An 18,984-nucleotide genomic window follows, 5' to 3' on the forward strand; every position below is an offset into this window, starting at 1 on the left:
TACCTTGAACAGGGCGGCAACTGCTTCGCCACGGCAAACCTTGTCCGCAAAGGCGGAGGCGGCGGCAGAGGCATCGCCTCTGTGTCCATCGGCACCGGCCAGTCCTCAAAGGACCCCGGCGCCCCGTCGATCCTCCACGAGGGCGGTAGCGTCGCCTCCGCCGCCACTTGTTCCACCATCGCTGTCGAGCCCACCGGGCTGACGGTGCGTTTGCCCAACGCCCGCGCATCGGGCGTGTCGGCCTCGGCCCCAGGGCAGGCAATCGCCGACCCCGGGTCTGCTTCTCCTCCTCCTCCTGGGAGTGCTGGGCTGCTTGCCAATGCCCCGGGCACCACCTCCACTACATCAGGAAGGTGGTCTAGGGGACCTCGCCCCACCTCGCCCTCATTATCCCCGTCCGAGGCCTCCATCGATAGTGATGGCGACGAGGACTCCTCCAACGGTAGACCATCCTTTCTTTGTTGACGGCGGCGCTTATCTAGCTCCTCGCGCACGAGGATTTGCTTTGTGCGCTTCGCCGCCTTGGCGTCTTTCCGTTTTTTCTGCGTGTCGGCGTGCGCGCGGTTGATCGCCCGCCGCCTCGCATCCTCAGGAACGGGCGGCGGAGAGGAACGCACGTCCCTCATCCCCTGTAAGAACGATGGACACGCATAAGGGAACAAGGGGTAAGGGGAGACTGAGGAGGCTCAGAGGCTACAGCGGCACACGACTTACCAGCGAGAGGAACCCTCACGATGGCCACATCGCGATAGGGGTCAAGTTGCCACCCCTCAGCTTCGCCTCTACCGTCTCCCCCACCCAATGAAGAATTTCCTCGTCAGAAAGGGTGGAGGAGGACATCCAAATGCCCTTAATGGGCTCACCCGGCTTCATCTCGAACAGCCGCCACCGCCGAGCCATCAGCGGCAGCACCCTCTGGCGGTGGAAGGCGGCCACGACCACAGCCACGGTGAGACCATGGCCCCGCAGCCTCGCCAGCCCCTCCAGAAGCGGCTGCAGCTTGGGCTGGTCGTCCTTCGGGACGCCGTACTTCCATCTCTCCAGTGTAGGGGGGAAGTCCTCTGTCATCGTTACGAAGGTAGAACCAACTCGTGTACCACCGGTGATTGGATGATGCGAGTTGGGCCAGGATGTAGAGGTGCAGGCGGTCCTAGCACACTTGGAGAGTGCAGCCGCCGGCCCTCGTCGCCTTCCTCGTACCCGACGTGCCCATCGGCTTGGTAGTGTGCCCCGCCCGGAATAGGTGGAGCCACAACTCCCAATGAGGAGCAATCCCCAAATACCCCTCGCAAACGGCAACAAAGATAGCCGCCTGAGCGATAGAGTTGGGATTGAAGTTATGGAGCTCCACGCCGTAGTAGTGCGGGAGCACCCGCATGAACCAATCCGTCGGGACGCCGAGGCCATGCTCGTGAAAGGAGACAAAGCTTATGACGTATCCATCGCGAGGCCTCGGCTCTGGCTCGCCGTACGGAGCAATCCACTCTGACCTGGTGGGGTCCGTCACCGGGCGAAGGAGTCCACCGTCGACAAGCGACTGAAGCATCTCCTCGGTAACGTCCGACGAATCCCAGCGGTCCACCTCGACAATGACGATGTCGCCGGCCATGAGTGCGATGGAGGAATCGGATGCGGCGGTGAGTTTTTCTCTCTCTCCCACGCTCTCGCTTTTTTCTTGCTTTCTCCCTAGGCTCGCTCTTCTCCCCTCTTCTTCTCGGCGCCCGCTACTCTAGCAACGGCTCGACGGAGGCAGAGCTAATGCAGGCAAGGTAAGGCGAGGAGGGGCAAAGACTCTTTGGGTATTTATGCAGGGGGAAGGCGAAACGAACGAGCGACGAAATTGGGGAAGTTTCCCCCCGATCCGGCGCAGTTAACCACGAGCCGATTTCGCCGGCCCACGCGCCCACGTCTTCCTCATTAAATGCGAGAATAGTTACGTCCCATCCACCACATCATGCTCGGCCACTATGGCAGCAGGCGTCGTTTCGCCTCCCCAGAAAACCGCCTCAAAAGGCGCGCCACCCATTGCCGAGCCAACGGGGAAGATGTTCCCCCCGGCCTATTCCTTTCATATGAAGGAACCGGGCTCTGAGTCTATTACGGTCCAAGGGTTCGAAGTCTAGGCCCCAAGGGATTTCGATAGCCGCCCCAGGATAACAGAGTCAGGGACGACTACGGGCGAGCCTATACAGGGCCGAGACCCAAGCAAGCGAAACGCTTGGGACGCCCAAAGTCGTGTCCGAGACCGGCAGGAAGGTCTCTGAATGGGATCCCATCGTAGGGAGGCACCGAGCCACCGAGGCCCAGCGAACGGCCTCGACACCCACTAGAGAAACCCTCTGGTACTCTTGGAGTGTGTCTCTGGACCGCTAGCCGTCCCCTAGCGAACGGGGCACGGGCCTCCACTCGGACTACCCGATAACAGCTCACCGGAAGTGACACCACTCGTGCCCACCAAGGGTAGCGAGGCACATTCCACCCCTCCTTCCGAGCGAAAAGGAAGCATGAGGGTCGTACAAAAAGTCAGGGGAACCCCCGACGGCCTTCTCGCCCTGTGCAGAGGCTAAGGGGCTCTTCCTGCAACCTTGCCGAGACCCAGCGACCCTGGCTCGCACTCGAAGGGGCTCGGCAAAACAAACCCTCCTTCTGAGCGAAAAGGAAGCGTGAGGGTCATACAACAAGATAGGGGAGCTCCTAACGGCCCTCTCGCCCTGTGCAGAGGCTAGGGGGCTCTTCCTGCAGAAATGCCGAGACCCCGTGACCCAGGCTCGCGACCAAAAGGGCCTCGGCAAACAAACCCTCATGCGCGAGGGGCGTATAAAAAGCCAGGAAAGCTCCCGATGACCCTCTCGCTCTGTGTAGAGGCTAGGGGCTCTTCCTGCAACCATGCCGAGACCCAGCAGCTCCGGCTCACACCCGAATGGGCTCGGTAAACAAACCCTCCGTCCGAACGAAATGGACATGAGAGAGTCGAATAAACAAGCTAGGGGACCCCTGATCGCCCTCGTGCTCCGGGCAGAGGCTCGGGGGCTCTTCCTGCGCCCAAGACAAAGACAAACGATCTAGGTTCGCACTAGAAGCTTCGTTACAAATTCGATAAAGGGCACCGAGCCCGTTACGGTCCAGGGGTTCGAAGGCTGGGCCCTTAGAGGTTTCGATAGCCGCCCTAGGGCAACAGAGTCAGGGACAACTTTGGGGCCAGCCTACGAATGGCCGAGACCCGAGCGAACAATCGCTCGGGGCATCCTAAGTCGTGTTCGAGACCGGCAGGGAAGTCTCCAAATGGGATCCCACCGTAGGGAGGCATCGAGCCACCGAGGCCTAGCGAATGGCCTCGGCACCCACTAGAGAAACCCTCTGGTACTCTTGGAGTGTGTCTCTGGACCGCTAGCCGTCCCCTAACGAACGGGGCACGGGCCTCCACTCGGACTCACCCGATAACAGCTCACCGAAAGTGCCCACGCTCGTGCCCATCGAGGGTAGCCTGGCACATTCCACCCCTCCTTCCGAGCAAAAAGGAAGCGTGAGGGTCGTACCAAAAGCCAGGGGGACCCCTGATGAACCTCTCGCTCCGTGCGGAGCCTAGAGGGCTTTTCCTGCAACCTCGCCGAGACCCCCGCGACCCAAATTTGCACTTGTGGGCTCGGCAAATACGATAAAAACTCCTCACTCAAACGCAAAACGAAAAAAACCCCTAGAGGAGTAACTCCACTCCTCCAGGGCCTCGGGGGCTACACCCGACGGGTGCGCTCGCGCGCACCCACCGAAACCTCAAGAAACAAAACCCCATTTCCTACAGGAGCGGCTATAAACCAAGCCTCGGCAAACCCCCAGGAGAGTGCACGCACTCCTCCGAGGGCTCGGGGGCTACTGTCGGGTACCGTAGAACCGGGTACCCCAAGCAAATACCAAAAGGGTCACTTGAATGCCGTCAAAAAGCAAAGCTAGAAGCTAAGCCATAGGCTCCTCACCGGCTACGTCCGAGCCTACCAGGCTCTCCGCCCCGCCTCGAGCCTCGCACAGAAGGTCTCGGCGCCCTAACACAATCTCCGCCTCGCGCGAGGCCTTTCATGGAAGGCCTCGGCAGGGAGTGCAATCTCCGCCTCGCGCGAGGCCTCTCATGGAAAGGCCTCGGCAAGGAGTCCGATCTCCGTCTCACGTGAGGCCTCGTTCTCCGTATCGCTCGAGGCCAGTTCGTCCATAGCCCGTCGCCCCCTGCCTCGACCGACCCTCCTGACAGCACGTCATGTCCCATTAATACGCCAACCACTCCCGCAATCTCAGCCGGACGATGGCTCGACACCGTAGAATGGCCGACAGGACCTAAGGTCGCATCAGCACCATACCAGCTAGGACAGGGCACGGCGGGGATTACCGGCCACTGTGTTCTGACGCTGTGCCCACGATCAGCGCCCACACTACACTATGCCCCACGATCCCCGCCTCGAAAACAACATTGCACGGACAACTTGGCCCGGGTCATCACCGCCTCCAAGCCAGCGCACCAGATCAGCCGCCCTCTCGGGGCCTCCGCACTAGGCACCAAGGTCTCGGCTATCTCGGGGTTTGTGTCTGCCGAGACCCCCCACTGCGGTGCAGCCTCGGCACCGACCGAGCCTTGGTCTCGCGCACAGTCAGTCCACAGCGGCTTGCATGTTCACCGCCGCACCCACTCCGAGGTAGTCCCGGGGCTCCCACGACGCACAGGATCGGATGGGACTAGCACGCCGCCCTAGTGCTCCAAGGACGGACCACCCCGACGACCACGTCGCCATAGGAACAGGCCACAGGGCTCGGACATGCCGCCCCTGTTGGCACGACGCCGTGTAGTTAGCACATGTACTGTCCTTGTCCTCCCTTCAACTATAAAAGGAGAGGACTTGGGCCACTTAGAGGGGGGGAACTCACAGAGAAAGAACACTAGGTAACACATACACACACACACACTCCCTAGCTGCCTGAGAGCAACGTCTCAAGCAGCCCACACGACACCTCGCCGAGACCTGGGACTAACTCCATCTCTCACCTAGCTTGTAACCCCCTACTACGAGCACTTCGGTGCAAGGAACAACAAGATCGATCTCTCAGACTGGACGTAGGGCATCGATTGCCTGAACCAGTATAAACCTTGTGTCTCTTTGCATCACCATCCGGGATTAGGGGCACACAGTTCAAATTTACTAATCGGTTGAGGACCCCCCAGTCCGAAACACCGACACGACTGCAACCCAGCTCTCACTCCGATGGAGGAGAGGCTGAAGCTGAGCCGCGACAGCACGATGGAGGAGGTGGACGCTATGCAGTACCGGCGTCTTGTGGGGAGCCTTCGCTACCTCGCTCACACACGGTCGGACTTGGCATTCTCCGTCGGCTATGTTAGTCGGTTCATGCAGCGACCGACGACGGAGCACCAGAAGGCTGTGAAGAGGATCATCCGCTACGTTGCGGGGACTCTCGACCACGGCCTCTACTACCCGAGGTGCCCTGGGGTGGCACACTTCATCGGGTATAGCGACAGTGACCACGCCGGTGACATCGACACCAGCAAGAGCACGAGCGGGATCCTCTTCTTCCTCGGCAAGTGCCTCGTTAGCTGGCAGTTGGTCAAGCAGCAGGTGGTGGCCCTGTCCAGCTGTGAGGCCGAGTACATAGCGGCCTCCACCGCTTCGACTCAGGCACTCTGGCTCGCTCGACTGCTTGGTGATCTCCTCGGCAGAGACACTAGAGCGGTGGAGCTCAGGGTGGACAGCAAGTCCGCTCTGGTCCTAGCAAAGAACCCCGTGTTCCACGAACGCAGCAAGCACAACCGGGTGAGGTACCACTTCATCCGAGGCTGTTTGGAGGAAGGGAGCATCAAGGCGAGCTACATCAACACCAAGGACCAGCTTGCGGACCTGCTCACCAAGCCCCTTAGGAGGATCAAGTTCCTTGAGCTCTGCTCTAGGACCGGGATGGTTCAACTCTCCCACAAGACGACGCACAAGACTTAGGGGGAGAATGATGGATAAGTCTCATGTGTGGCTGGTCTTTGTGGGGTTGTGCTGCTCACATGGTCCTTGTGGCTGTTTTTCTATTTTTAGGACAGCATCTTAGACTAGAGGACAGCATCTTAGACTAGAGGACAACATCTTAGCTAGGACAGCATATTAGCATCTTAGACTAGCATCTTGGCATATGCTTGGCTGGCAAGCAGCCTATAAATATGTAACCCTAACCCCTCAGGTTGGTATGGCATTTGTGTGAGCTTGTGTGAGAAATAGACAAGAAAATTGCCCCAACTCCTAGTGTCATCCTCTCTCGATGAGAGTAAGAATTCTCCTACTACCAAGAGTGAGAATTCAGCAACTAACATCATCAACACAATTATTATGACCAAGACTAGATAGAACTATGTCAGTACATGCTAATTCCGCTGCGCTTTTGGTCATCTTGAAATACAGTTTCTGTTGCAGTGGCACTTCAGTTCTGCCCCATCCGAAGTAACCTATGAAGTTATACATAATAACTCTTACTTAGCTGTTAACTCCCAAGCTCAACATTTCTCAGAAAATAACAAATGCATCATCTATCTGACAATATTTACAGTAGCTGCAAAACCAACCTGAGAGTTGAAAAGAAAAAAAGACATGTGCCCTCTAGTATTCTCTTTCCAGCATGGATCTCTTGTCTGACGCCTGCTCTTCTTGCATCTAGAGGGAAATTGAATCCTTAAACTGGATACCGGTAATGGGGCATTTAAACTGCTGGAATCTCACAAAGCAAGTCAACATTCAAAACAGTCATAGCCAAACAGGTCTTTCTTAAAAGTAGAAAGTGGAAGAAGCCTCAAATGCCATATGTTTATGCTTCACCTGCAAATAAATGGGGGATTTAAGATTTCACTGAAGTAAAAACATGCCGAGGCATGGCCACGACGAGAAGATTTTGCTGAAGTGATCATCTTTGCAGGTACAGTAAATGGTGAAAAGCTCCTTCAATTTGGAGCGATAATCATGCTCAAGACATAAAGGGACAACTATATTCAAAGAGCATTTCATCTATTGTTTGCTTGTTATGCCCAGACTCTAAAACTAAAGTGCCTAGGCTTGATCATCATGCATGGAATTCTATTGCTAATTACGCATTCCTTTTGCAGTGAACATTTAATAATACAGACATCTCCCCCAAGGCCCCCAACTAGCTCTGCTAATGCATTTCAATCCAATGGAAGAATTAAAATGTTACAACACAAATAAAGCAAAACAATTACAGAGCTGACTGCAGAGGGAAGGGGAGAAAGTTCTAACCACATTTCCCCCCAAAAACACCAGAGATACACCATATGCATAGTTTCACTTGTTATCAACACAGCATACGAAAGGCAGATGCAATGAGAGGAGAAAACTAATCAGGGAGTGCATTGTAGAAATATATATAGTACAGTTGTTGTTAACATAGTTTGTGTAAGGTAAAAAACATAGCAAAACTCTTAAACTGCTAACTGTGGGTACACAAGCTTAAACTATAGGAATCACCTTACTGATAAAGAGGTCCACATGATAGATTTATCACTGGGACTGCAGGGTTCCTTCACAAATTATATTAAAAAAATGCAAAGACTTCAGTGTTACTCATTACTATGGAAAAACAAGGACAGCACACAAGGTTATTTTACCTGTTGATAAACTTGGCGCTGAAGACATTTCTCCAGGGAATTTCATCATTCAAAGCATACCACATAGCATGGCCAAAACATAAGAGCACAGGGCAGAGTGGTCAGTCCAACAAATTGACATCTCACATAAAGATGATCAGCACAGTTGAATCTGAATTCATTTTTTTTCTTGTCAACACTCAACTGTTGGCTTCATTGAGGAAACGAGACTTTTCAGGCAGAGACTTTGCATGCTGCTCATATTCATCCCTCGAGTAAAGTGATATAAGCATGGAAGTAGTGGAAGCCTCAAGTGAGAAATTCTTCTCATCAAGTTTGGAGAGGTAAACCCCAGCCCTGCTTATGTCACCTCTATGCAACCCTTTTCCATTGCTGAAAACAGACCATCAAACTCCCCTAGCAACCCTTCTTCTATGAGACTTTCGGCTATTAAGCAGTAGGTCACAACATCCGGAACCAAACCATAAGCAGACATAGTAGCAAACAAATCCATGGCATCTTCCTTTCTGCCACCTTTGAGCAAAGCACCAATCATAATGTTGAATGTAACACTGTTAAGTTGAAGATCCTTAGAACACAGGCTCTGAAACATTTTGAATGCTTCATCAACAAAACTATTTTTGCAAAGACCATTTAGAATTATGTTGCATGTGTAGATGTCCCACTGTGTTCTGTTGTTGATCATATTGAGATAGAGTTCCTTTGCTTCAGAAAATCTCCCGGTCTGAAACAAACCATGCAATATAGTATTATAAGTCACAACTCCAGGTGTAACTCCCTTCACTAACATTTCTCGTAAAAGGCTATATGCATCATCTATCCTTTGAGCTTCGCAGTAGCCATGAAGCAAAGTATTATAACTAACTTCATCAGGTTTCAAGCCAATTGAGACCAGAACATCAAGTAGCTTCGCCGCTTCATCAATTCTACCAGCTAAACAGTAGCCACCTATTAATGTATTATATGAAATAACATTAGGCTTCACACCCATGCATACCATCGAGTCAATGAGCCTCTAGCCTTCCATAACCTGTCCTTCTTTGCATAAGTTACACAATATTGTGTTGAAGAACACTGTGTTCAGACGGATTCCTTGATCCAACATTTAAAAAAATAATTCCTCAACCTTCTCCCACTTGTCAACGGTGCACAGTCCATAAACTAGGGAGTTGAAAACAGCAATGCCAGGAGTCACTCCTTCATTGATCATCTGATTGAATTTGACCTCAACCTCATCCACCCTGCCTAGCTTGCATAGTGTATCTATTAGTGCTGCATACTCAACCCGTGCTGCCTCATTTTGTTAAATATATGCATTGCCTCATCTATCATTGCCTTCTTAGCATATGCACAGAACATTATGTTGAAGATGCGATGATCAGGTGAAACACCATTTCCTACCATCAAATCAAGGAAACTATGCATTTCAGAAAGAGCACCTTTGGTAGCATATCCATGAAGCAAAATGCCCTTCCTAATCATAGAATCAAAAAAAATTCTAGCTTCTCTGCATCTTCCTTTCTTGCATAGGTAGTCCAGCAGCAAACCATAAGTACAACAATCTGGTTCAAGACCATGTGTGGACATTTCTTTGAGCATATGGACCACTTCTTTCCACTGTCCAGTAGAGAGGTATCCATGGATCAGACAATTATATGTGCCATTGCTTGGCTTAACACCTTTATCAAGCATCTGCTGAAAGACACCCTTGGCTCTATCAACCACTTGCTTTGCACAGGCCATCAATTACTGTGTTGTATGTCACAACATCCGGTGGAATCCCCCGATCCATCATTTCAAGAAGGGTTAAGTTCAATTTACACCCTTCAACTTGCAGCAAAGTTCGGATTTCAACCTCGAACTTCAAAACCGGACAACTTTGGCCCTCCAACTCTCGAAAAAGTTCAACTTTCAACCTTCTGGGCGGTTTTGTGGGTGAACAGTAACTTTTAATATTTTTGGGAGCACCGAAATTTTATATTATTTTTTCGAGCATCTTACTGTCCTCAAATGAAAAAACTCAAAACTACAAAGTTTTAGATCTCATTGAGGTCTACAATTTACATATAAAAATTATCTTCATCCGACATCATATTGAAGGGTTTTCTATTTTTTGAAATTTGAGTCTCATCACGCGTGAAACAATTTTGTTGCGTGATGAGACTCAAATTTCCAAAAATAGAAAACCCTTCAATACGATGTCGGATGAAGATAATTTTTATATGTAAATTATAGACCTCGATGAGATCTACAACTTTGTAGTTTTGAGTTTTTGCATTTGAGAACAGTAAGATGCTCGAAAAAATAATATAAAATTTCAGCACCATATTTTATCGCGTGATGAGACTCAAATTTCAAAAAATAGAAAACCCTTCAATACGATGTCGGATGAAGATAAGTTTTATATGTAAATTGTAGACCTCGATGAGATCTACAACTTCGTAGTTTTGAGTTTTTTCATTTGAGGACGTTAAGATGCTCGAAAAAATAATATAAAATTTCGGCACTTCCAAAAATATCAAAAGTTACTGTTCATCCGCAAAACCGCGCAGAAGGTTGAAAGTTAACTTTTTCGAGAGTTGGAGGGCCAAAGTTGTCCGGTTTTGAAGTTCGAGGTTGAAATTCGAACTTTACTGCAAGTTGGAGGGTGTAAATTGGACTTAACCCTTCAAGAAATAGGTCGCAAGCTTTATCCACTTGATCCTCTCTAAAGAAACCATTGATGACAGTGTTGTAGGACACCACATCTGGTGGGCAGCTCCTACCTTGATCATCAGCCATCATGTGCAGAAGCTCAAGTGCCTCCTCAACTCTGTTTTCATTGCAGAGACCCTTGAGAAGTGTGCTGTACGAAACTACATTGGGTGTGCGGCCAAACTCGGGCATTCGCCGAAGCAATCTGTGGCCTCGTCCACCCTCTTCGCATCACAGAGGCCCTTGAGCAGTTGATTAAAGACTACGTCATTCACCCTCAGCCCGTCTTAAGGATGAGGCCAAAGGTGGCGAAGCCATGATCCAGGCGGCCCATGCGGCAGAAGCAGCGGATGAGGATGTTGTAGGTGCACATGTTCGGAGCCACCTTATCAGAGCATTCACGGACCATCCCGTTGAAGAGGGAGACGCCGAGCTGTGATTCAGAGGTGGAGGAGCGCCGTCCCGAGGCACGAGACACAGCGACGAGGAGCTGGTTGAAGGCGGTAACCGAGGAGGGCCTGGCGTGGGGAAGCAATAGGTCGAATAGCTTGAGCGCGTCGTGGGGGCCGAGGCTTCCCGATTGGGCGCGGCCGGCGATGAAGCGCTCCAGCCGCAAGCACCGGTCAGCGGCGGCCCTCACGCGGCGCAACATGCCGACGGGACGCGGGCGCGCCGGCGGCGGCGCTACTGGCACTGGCACGAACGGCGCCGCGTCAGCCTTCGGTTCGGTGGAGAAGAGCAGCTCGCGTGCGCTGGGTGGGCGGACCAAGCACCGGTCAGCGGCGGCGCTCACGCGGCCCGACATGCTGACGGCCAGGCGTGGCGACGGCGCTTCCTGAGGCCCATCTGCATCTATGCCGTAAAAAAAAAAAACTGTTACATTGACTCCGTTGCTGCACATCCCAGATTCCCAGGTGGTCATGGCTCTCTGAACTTTACTTTCTCTTGTCACACCGTTTTTTGTGGATCTGTTCTTCTTGTTGATGAAGCAACGGTACTGCTTCTGTTGTAAATGGAGGAAGCAGAGATGGGAAAGCGCATACTAGCTAGTTGTTCAGGACTCGTGACAGGGAAAAGCAGAGATCGAGTAAGCACGTAGGAGAAAATGCCTGCGGTGCCTGAAAATTCAGGTCAGTGGTCTGCTTTCCTGCAGCACCTACCGAAGATTTAGCTACTTAAGGTTCAATCTTTGTTCAATGTTTGCTATCTGTTGCAATGCATTCAACTCATTTCCTTAGTAGTAGACTCTTATATAAATATTACAGGTAGTCAAGGCAGCTGCTATAAATATTCAGAATACAATGAGTGGTAGCAGCAATATTTTTTTTCTTGCACACTTTGACAGTAATAGTACTGAAATACTTCTAGTGATCATGATCATTCAATTTGTTAGCTAGTCAATTCCTGGAGCCATATCAAATTGCAAACCCAATTAAAATCTCTGCCAGACCCCTGAAACTAGTGGTAGCAGCGATTAGAATTTCAGCGGTAATTGCTACTGCTATTTCTGGAAACCACCTCTGTTTGCTCAGACTTGACAAATTGGCAGTTTTAGGATAATTCAAAAATGGCTGTTTTAGGATAATGCAAAAAGGGAAAATTAGTTTGCATCGAAAGATCACAAGATCCGGAAAATACCACTCAAATATCACGGCTACGTGAAATACCACTGAAGAAACGATTTATTACCCGAATCTACCATTCCGTCGCAATATGAACTAACCACGTGAGTCCACCGTTGCTCCTCCCTTCTTCCAACGTGAGCACCGGTGGAAATCCCATCCCCTTCATCTTCCTCAGCTCCGGCGTTGGTGGATCCCCTTCCTCTTTGTGGCAAGCTAGAGCAGCAAGGGTAAGTAAGGTCCAAGAATGGCTCTAGGAGGTTACCGGCATCCTCTGCTCATCTTGCTGCCATTGCTGCTAGTGCTAGGAATGGTGCCCGAGTCCAAACAGCTGCAGTCTTCGCAGGCATGGTCGCTGCTCCAGATCCAGCACCTGCTCAACTACCCGTCGGTGCTCCGCACCTGGGCCAACAGCAGTTACAGCACCGACTTCTGCTACGGCGGGGACTACAAGACCGCCTCCGCCTTCGTCGAGTGCACGGCAACAGCGTGACGCAGCTCCACGTCATGGGGCCTGGCGCCGGCGTGCCTCCGCTGCCCAAGACGTCCAGCATTGATGCCTTTGGAACAACTCGCTGCAAGGTGCATTGCCAGAGTCCGTCAGGGACATGGGGTCGCTGCGGTCGCTGGTGCTCGCGCGCAACAACCTCTCCACACCTGAGCGCAGCTCGGACCAAAGGTGGCCAGCGTCGTGATGAGCGGCAACCGCCTTGTTCTGCCAGAACCAGGTGCTGGCCGTGGGCATCGTGCTCGTCTAGGCGCGCGGCGGCAGCAAGGCCAAGGCCGGGCCTGTGGCCAGCGCCGTCGCCTCAGCAGTGCTTGCCGGCGTGGCCGTCTTCCTCGCCACGCGGAAGGCGGCCGTGAGGCGCGCCAAGGCCAGGCTGCCCCGGCGGCTGGTGCCTGGTGGAGTACGCGTCGTTCATCAGCGCGTACCCATCGCAGTTCTTCGCCGACGCGCGCTACATCTTGCCAGCGGCTGGGAGTTGGATTTTTTTGCCTTTAAATGGACGGGAATCGACGATGCTGACGCAGTTACCTTCAACGTGACGGAATGCTAGTTTCACAACAGTTGCATCTTTCAGTGGTATTTTCCGAATCTCATTATCTTTCGATGCTATAAAACCAATTTTCTCATGCAAAAATGGCAGTTTTAGTTCCTCTGTTTGTTCACTTCAGGATTAGCCTATGATAGTAAGTGTCGTGGTGGCTTTTGACTGAATGGAATGCTATTATTGTCTGAATGTTGATCACTCAGCAGTCCAACATCTGCTTGCCATATTATTCTGGCAATTGTTTGGGGTTTAGATTTGGATTGACCAATTTGTGATGAACTGGCAGATTGGTTCTTCGATCGCAAAGTTCAGTGTTCTTGCAATGCTCTGCAAAGTTTATTTGGTGGCAATTCCTTCTGTTCCTTCGAGCATAACAATGGATGCATGTAGCTATAAAGGTCGTTTTGTGCATGTAGCTACAAAGGTCGTTTTTGCAATGCTCTGCAATTCTTGCTTCAAAGACAGCCATCTTTTAGTCCCTGCCAGCAGGTTTAGGGGGTGTTTGGTTCTTTAGGCGCTCCTAAAATTTATGTCACATCAAATGTTTAGAGGCTAATAAGGAGTATTAAATATAAATTAATTACAAAACTAATTATATAGATGGAGACTAATTTCCGAGATGAATTTTTTTAAGTCTAATTAATCTATCATTAGCACATGTTTACTGTAGCACCATGTTGTCAAATCATGGACTAATTAGGCTTAAAAGATTCGTCTCGTAAATTAGTCGCAAGTTATGTAATTAGTTTCGTAATTAGTCTATATTTAATACTCCATGCATATGTCTAAACATTCGATGTGACAGGAATTTTAGGAGGAGGGGAAGGAACCAAACAGCCCCTTAATTTCCAGAAATCTGTCAAACGGTCTCTTGAGGACCAAAAACCTGATTGTCCTGGACCTTATTGTTCAGTCTGGAAGTGTATTAGGTCAGTTCTGTACAGAACCTGGTTGTCTTGAATCTTGGAGTGCAGTTTTTTCTTTTTCTTTTGAAGTTGTCATTCAGTTTTTCATAATAGTGATTCAGTTTTTTTAATTTGTTGGCCATCAGGGTTGCTGTATGTAGCCTTATTGGCCTACTTGAGAGTAAAGCACCATCTAACTTGATAGTATGACTGTGCAGTGCTTTCAGTTTAAGTTATAGTATGCCTGCACTTGAAGTATGATTGTGCACTGTTTTTTTTTGTTGTTGCATAGGAAGTCTTGCTATAGGAGATTTAAATTTCACATCAACCGAGCACTTAGAACCTGCTCCTCTTGTTGTTGCTCCCGCTGCATTGTCTGATAGAAGTTATAGAAGTGCCTCTGACTTTGGTACAAATCCATTTGCTAGTTTTGATGGGCTAGACGTCTCTAGTGCACATAATGAAGCTCAGTCTGCACCTTCAAATCAAGATTTTGTGCAAGGAAAGTGGTGGGAAAAAGCGAAAGCAAAGTCATATTGGTTCTGCTATTGAGGATTACGTGGAGTTCAAGAAGAGGCAAACAAGCAAAACCATGGAAGCTCTTAATGAAAAGAAGAGGCAAGACGAAGAAACTGGTCTAGAAGTGTCTTGATGAAGTGGACGCAATGGTTGGAATTACTGATGTGGAGAAGTCGTATGCATTGGATATCTTCAAAACCGAGATAAACATGGAGGTATTCATGAAAACGAAAAACAAAAATGTTCGCTTTATTTGGCTCAAGCACCAGATCAGGTATGTCTCTTCCCCATACAAATTAACACTAGATTAGTTTACTTTGGTATGTCTCTAGCTGCTGATGGTAGAGGCTGGAGCTTTGTTCCCTTATCTAAAAAAATGTCTTTAGCTGCTAATGTTTTCCTTATGCTTACTTGCAGTGCTCTTGGTGGAAGCAATGTTTGATTTGAGAAGAAAAATGTAGCTGCAGTGAGAAGCTTATGAAAAAAGAATTAAACCATAATTTATTTTTTGATATATGTCTTGGATATCTGGATGGAGATGATCTATGATTTGGTGACGAATGGATTAGCTAGGTTGAATTTGCCACTTGAATTAAATTCTCTATGCATTGGACTATGTCAAATAATTTTGGTCTTGTGCTTTTCCATGCATTATGTTCATGAAAATATTGTGGTTGGTATTGATCTGTGGTGATTTCCTTATATTATTCAAAACAATGTGATTTTTCTTGATTTTCTAAGACATTGTTTTCAATTTTGTTGCCTGTACTTTGGCAGAAGTATTCCCGGTTCAAAAATATTTTATGTGTATTCCTGGTTCAATTTTCTAATACGTACTTTGGCTGCAAGACTGCAACGCTGTCTTATTTTCCCTACGCTGGACAACATGTTGCCAAACGGCAACAGGGAAACTCCCCCACGCGTGGTTACCTGCCCTGGGAATAGGCAGGAATGATAATGTCGGGTTCATAAACCCGGGGTCCCTCAGGGACTGGCTTCTGTGCCAAGGCTCGGCCCAAGAGTCTAAAAACAACAGGGAAAGGAACGGTCCAGCAACCGACCGGAAGGCCAGGCCCAAGAAGAGCAACGCTCGCTCGTCAGCTACTTCGGCCCACCTCTCCGACCGGAGCGCTCAATTCGGGCTTCAGCCGCCTCCGGACGGCCTCTCCGATCGGAAGGCCTACCCCGAGCCCTACTTCCGACTCCGACCCCGCGTCCCTCCGACCGAGGCTCGTAGGAACCCTGTTCACCGCTCTTCTCCGACCGGCGCACTCAGAGCCGACTAGAGCTATCCGACCGGGGACGCCCGCTCGGTAGGAACCAGAAAACGTGCGGAGAAAGGCAAGGCAAGGCTCACAAGTCAAAACCACTGTACCAGGGACCATACCCTGCACAGAACAGTACTCTGCAGCCACCTGACACAAACAGTATTGTAGGCGTCGACATCTCCCTCTATAGTATTATAGGGGCCGCTAAAACTCCCATACGGTAAGACCCCCGCGTGTCTCTGGACATCGATAGCGGTATGGGCACTACGATTTACCGTACCGGGTGAACATAGCACGACTCCTCACATGCCTCTAGGCATCAAACAGTATTTGCAGGTACCGACGTCCACCATCCCTGAAAAAGGCAGCACAACCTCCCGCGTGCATCTGACATTCTACAGCGGCAGCAACAGTGTTGTAGGCGCCTACCACTATCTTGTACCCGCCGGTGTGGACAACAAGGCTCGGTAGGCGTGGGCAACAAGGCTCGGCAGCATACGTACCCTCACCCTCTCACTTGTAAAGTCATCCCCTTCATCTATAAAAGGGGGTGCGCTTCCTCCAACAAAGGAGACCGATCGATCCAAGCCCAGTTCCTTTAGATTCATTAGTCCAATAGCTCACAACCACAGAACCGCCAGGTTCAGACCTCAAGCTCATAGCGGAGTCCCCGTCGCTCTCGGCCCTTCCGACCGGAGCCAACCGGGCCTCTTGTACACCACATTTTTCTCCTTCTCGTTTGTAACCCCACTGCAAGCTTCGAGCACCTGGGCTCAGAAATAAAGTCACCGACCGACCCCGACTGGACGTAGGGCACGTTGCCCGAACCAGTATAAATCCTGTGTCATTGAGTGCTAGGCCATCTCCGATCACAACGTACAGCAAAACTAAAAATATTCACTAGTTGGTCACATTCTGCACCGATAGATAAGTTCAAAAATTTCCACTCCACAGGGCTATCTTTTCGGGGAAAATTCTCTGCTGCTGCCAGCATTTGCTCAATTTTCATCACAAAACTCGAGTACTCGCTCACAAAGATCAAAACTGGATATTTATTTGGATGATCCTAGAGTAGTTGTGAGACCGACAGAGAACTTTAATGTTCTAGCATGGTGGAAGAAAAACTCGGATGCCTATCCTATCTTGTCTTTGATGGCCAGAGACTTCTTGTCTATTCCTGTTAGCACAGTGTCCTCAGAATATACTTTTAGTGCTGCTAGAAGGATACTTGGTAAAAATAGGACATATCTCTCTCCAAAAACTATTGAAGCGTTAGTCTGTGCGAAAGATTGGTTGATTGGCTTTAACGATGCAGAATAAGGTAATTGTCATATTTCAGATAAATATTGCAAAGCTAATTTTATTTTCAATAGTGGTTTAATATGTTTGTTTTGTTCAATGCAGGTCAACCAATGACCGGACAACGTATGTTTGAATCAGACGAAGAAGAAGATGATTGACAGGTTAGTGTCCCAATGCAAATATTTTTGTTGGTTTACTGTGATCAGTGCATGGGTTCAGAACACCAGACTATGGTTTACTGGAATGAGAAGATGTAGTACATTACTTCGTATGTTGAGTACAGACTACAAGCTTCGTATGTTGAGTACTGACTGCAGTTCAAGAAGTGAATAGAAGCATGATACTATTATGAGTTGACATGGATTTGAACTATATCTGTAGCACAGTACCTACTACCTACTATGCACTTGAAGTGTGAAGTTCTCCTTTTCAATGGTGCCTCTGCCTAGTCATATAATTGATGAAGCATGAAGTTGTAGCATAGCTGCAGTTATTTGTTTTAATAAAATGCCTGTTAGTCAATGAAGCGTGAAGTTCCCTAATCTGTGTTCTGTTATTTGTTTTAATAAAATGCATGTAGGGGCCCACAGCCCCTCCAGTTTCATAAAAAAAGTTCTAGCATGGCTGCAGTTGACATCCCAAGTCCATTCATTTATCTGCAGTTAACATGTATATGATCAAATAGCAAATTCCTAAGTTTGAGTTTTGTGCTTGGTGTCTTTGCAGATGGCGTCTTTGCAGATTGTGGGCTTGTGGCAGATTGTTGTCGCTAGCCAGAGCTCATTGATCTCTGATGTGCGGCGCAAGCTCACTGATCATTGAACCTTTACATAATGTTTGTAAGTCACAATAATCAACTTTTATTGTTCTTCTTGGATTCATCGGGTCGTATGGCCAGAAATTTGTAATTTTGTTTTAGCATGTTGATTTATGCTCAATCCTAATTAGTCCTTTTAGCTAGTTAATTAATCCTTAGCTACTTCTGTGTACTACGAAACGCATCCAACATGATACTTCCGTCAAGATTGAGACGTGCAAATGTTCTGTGTAGTGCCCAACGTCCAGCATTGTATTTCTTTTTTTTTTTGACATCTGCAGCATTGTATTTGTTTTTTTTTACATCTGCAGCATTGTATTTCTGTTTACATGCAAACGTGCAAGCATTGTATTTCTGTGCAAATGCAAGCGTGCAAGCTGTAGCCTGCACATGGCCCAAGGGTATTTCTGTGTACATGCAAGCGTGCAATCTGTAGCCTGCGCTGGGCCCGAGGGCTGAGATAACAGATCCAGCCCTAGGATTTAATTAGGATCAGGATAGGAGTGGGATTTTATTATCAAGAGGCCAAGCTGGATTAGAATATAAGGCTAACCAATGGATTGAATCAGGATCGGGCCATCTGCTCTAGAAAATAGGGTCGAGGTTGGATTAGGTGTGGGCCACGACTCATTCCCAGGCGGACTCAGGGGTTCTTTGTTTATATGCTTTCTTCCTCCGTAAAAAGAAAGTGATTGTCTCGCAAAAAGAAAGTGATTGCACACGGAGCAGGAGTTGCAGAGGCTGCTCCTGCCTGTGCGATCATATAGTTCACCTAAGAATTCATCAGCTCTCATCTGAAGATGAAGATAGATGTGGTCATCCGATCAGTCAATACATCTCACCACCGTTCAGTTACTCAAACTGAACGCCCCAAGGGGATGCGACGGTTGGATGGCTAATGGATCGTCTAAATTGTATAAAATCGAACACCTAATTATTAACGTTTTTTAATAAGGGTTAACATTTCATTTTAGTCTGCTCGTAGCAGACCTAGTAACGACAAATATACATGTGCATACACAGCTCATCAATAATTCATCCCAATGAAATAGTGTTGGTGGTGATCAATATTGTTTTTTCGAATACCGTGAAGATGCTCTCACATATCACTAATAATCTTCCCCAATATATAAGACCCATATGTCAGAATA

The 18,984-nt window shown here is 49.1% G+C and overlaps 1 pseudogene; it reads right to left on the reverse strand.

Moving 5' to 3' along the window:
* Positions 1–6,357: 6,357 nt before the first annotated feature.
* Positions 6,358–11,215, reverse strand: LOC136486256 (protein Rf1, mitochondrial-like; annotated as a pseudogene).
* Positions 11,216–18,984: the final 7,769 nt, after the last annotated feature.

The sequence above is a fragment of the Miscanthus floridulus genome, chromosome 10 (genome assembly GCF_019320115.1).
Source record: "Miscanthus floridulus cultivar M001 chromosome 10, ASM1932011v1, whole genome shotgun sequence".
Taxonomy (NCBI): domain Eukaryota; kingdom Viridiplantae; phylum Streptophyta; class Magnoliopsida; order Poales; family Poaceae; genus Miscanthus; species Miscanthus floridulus.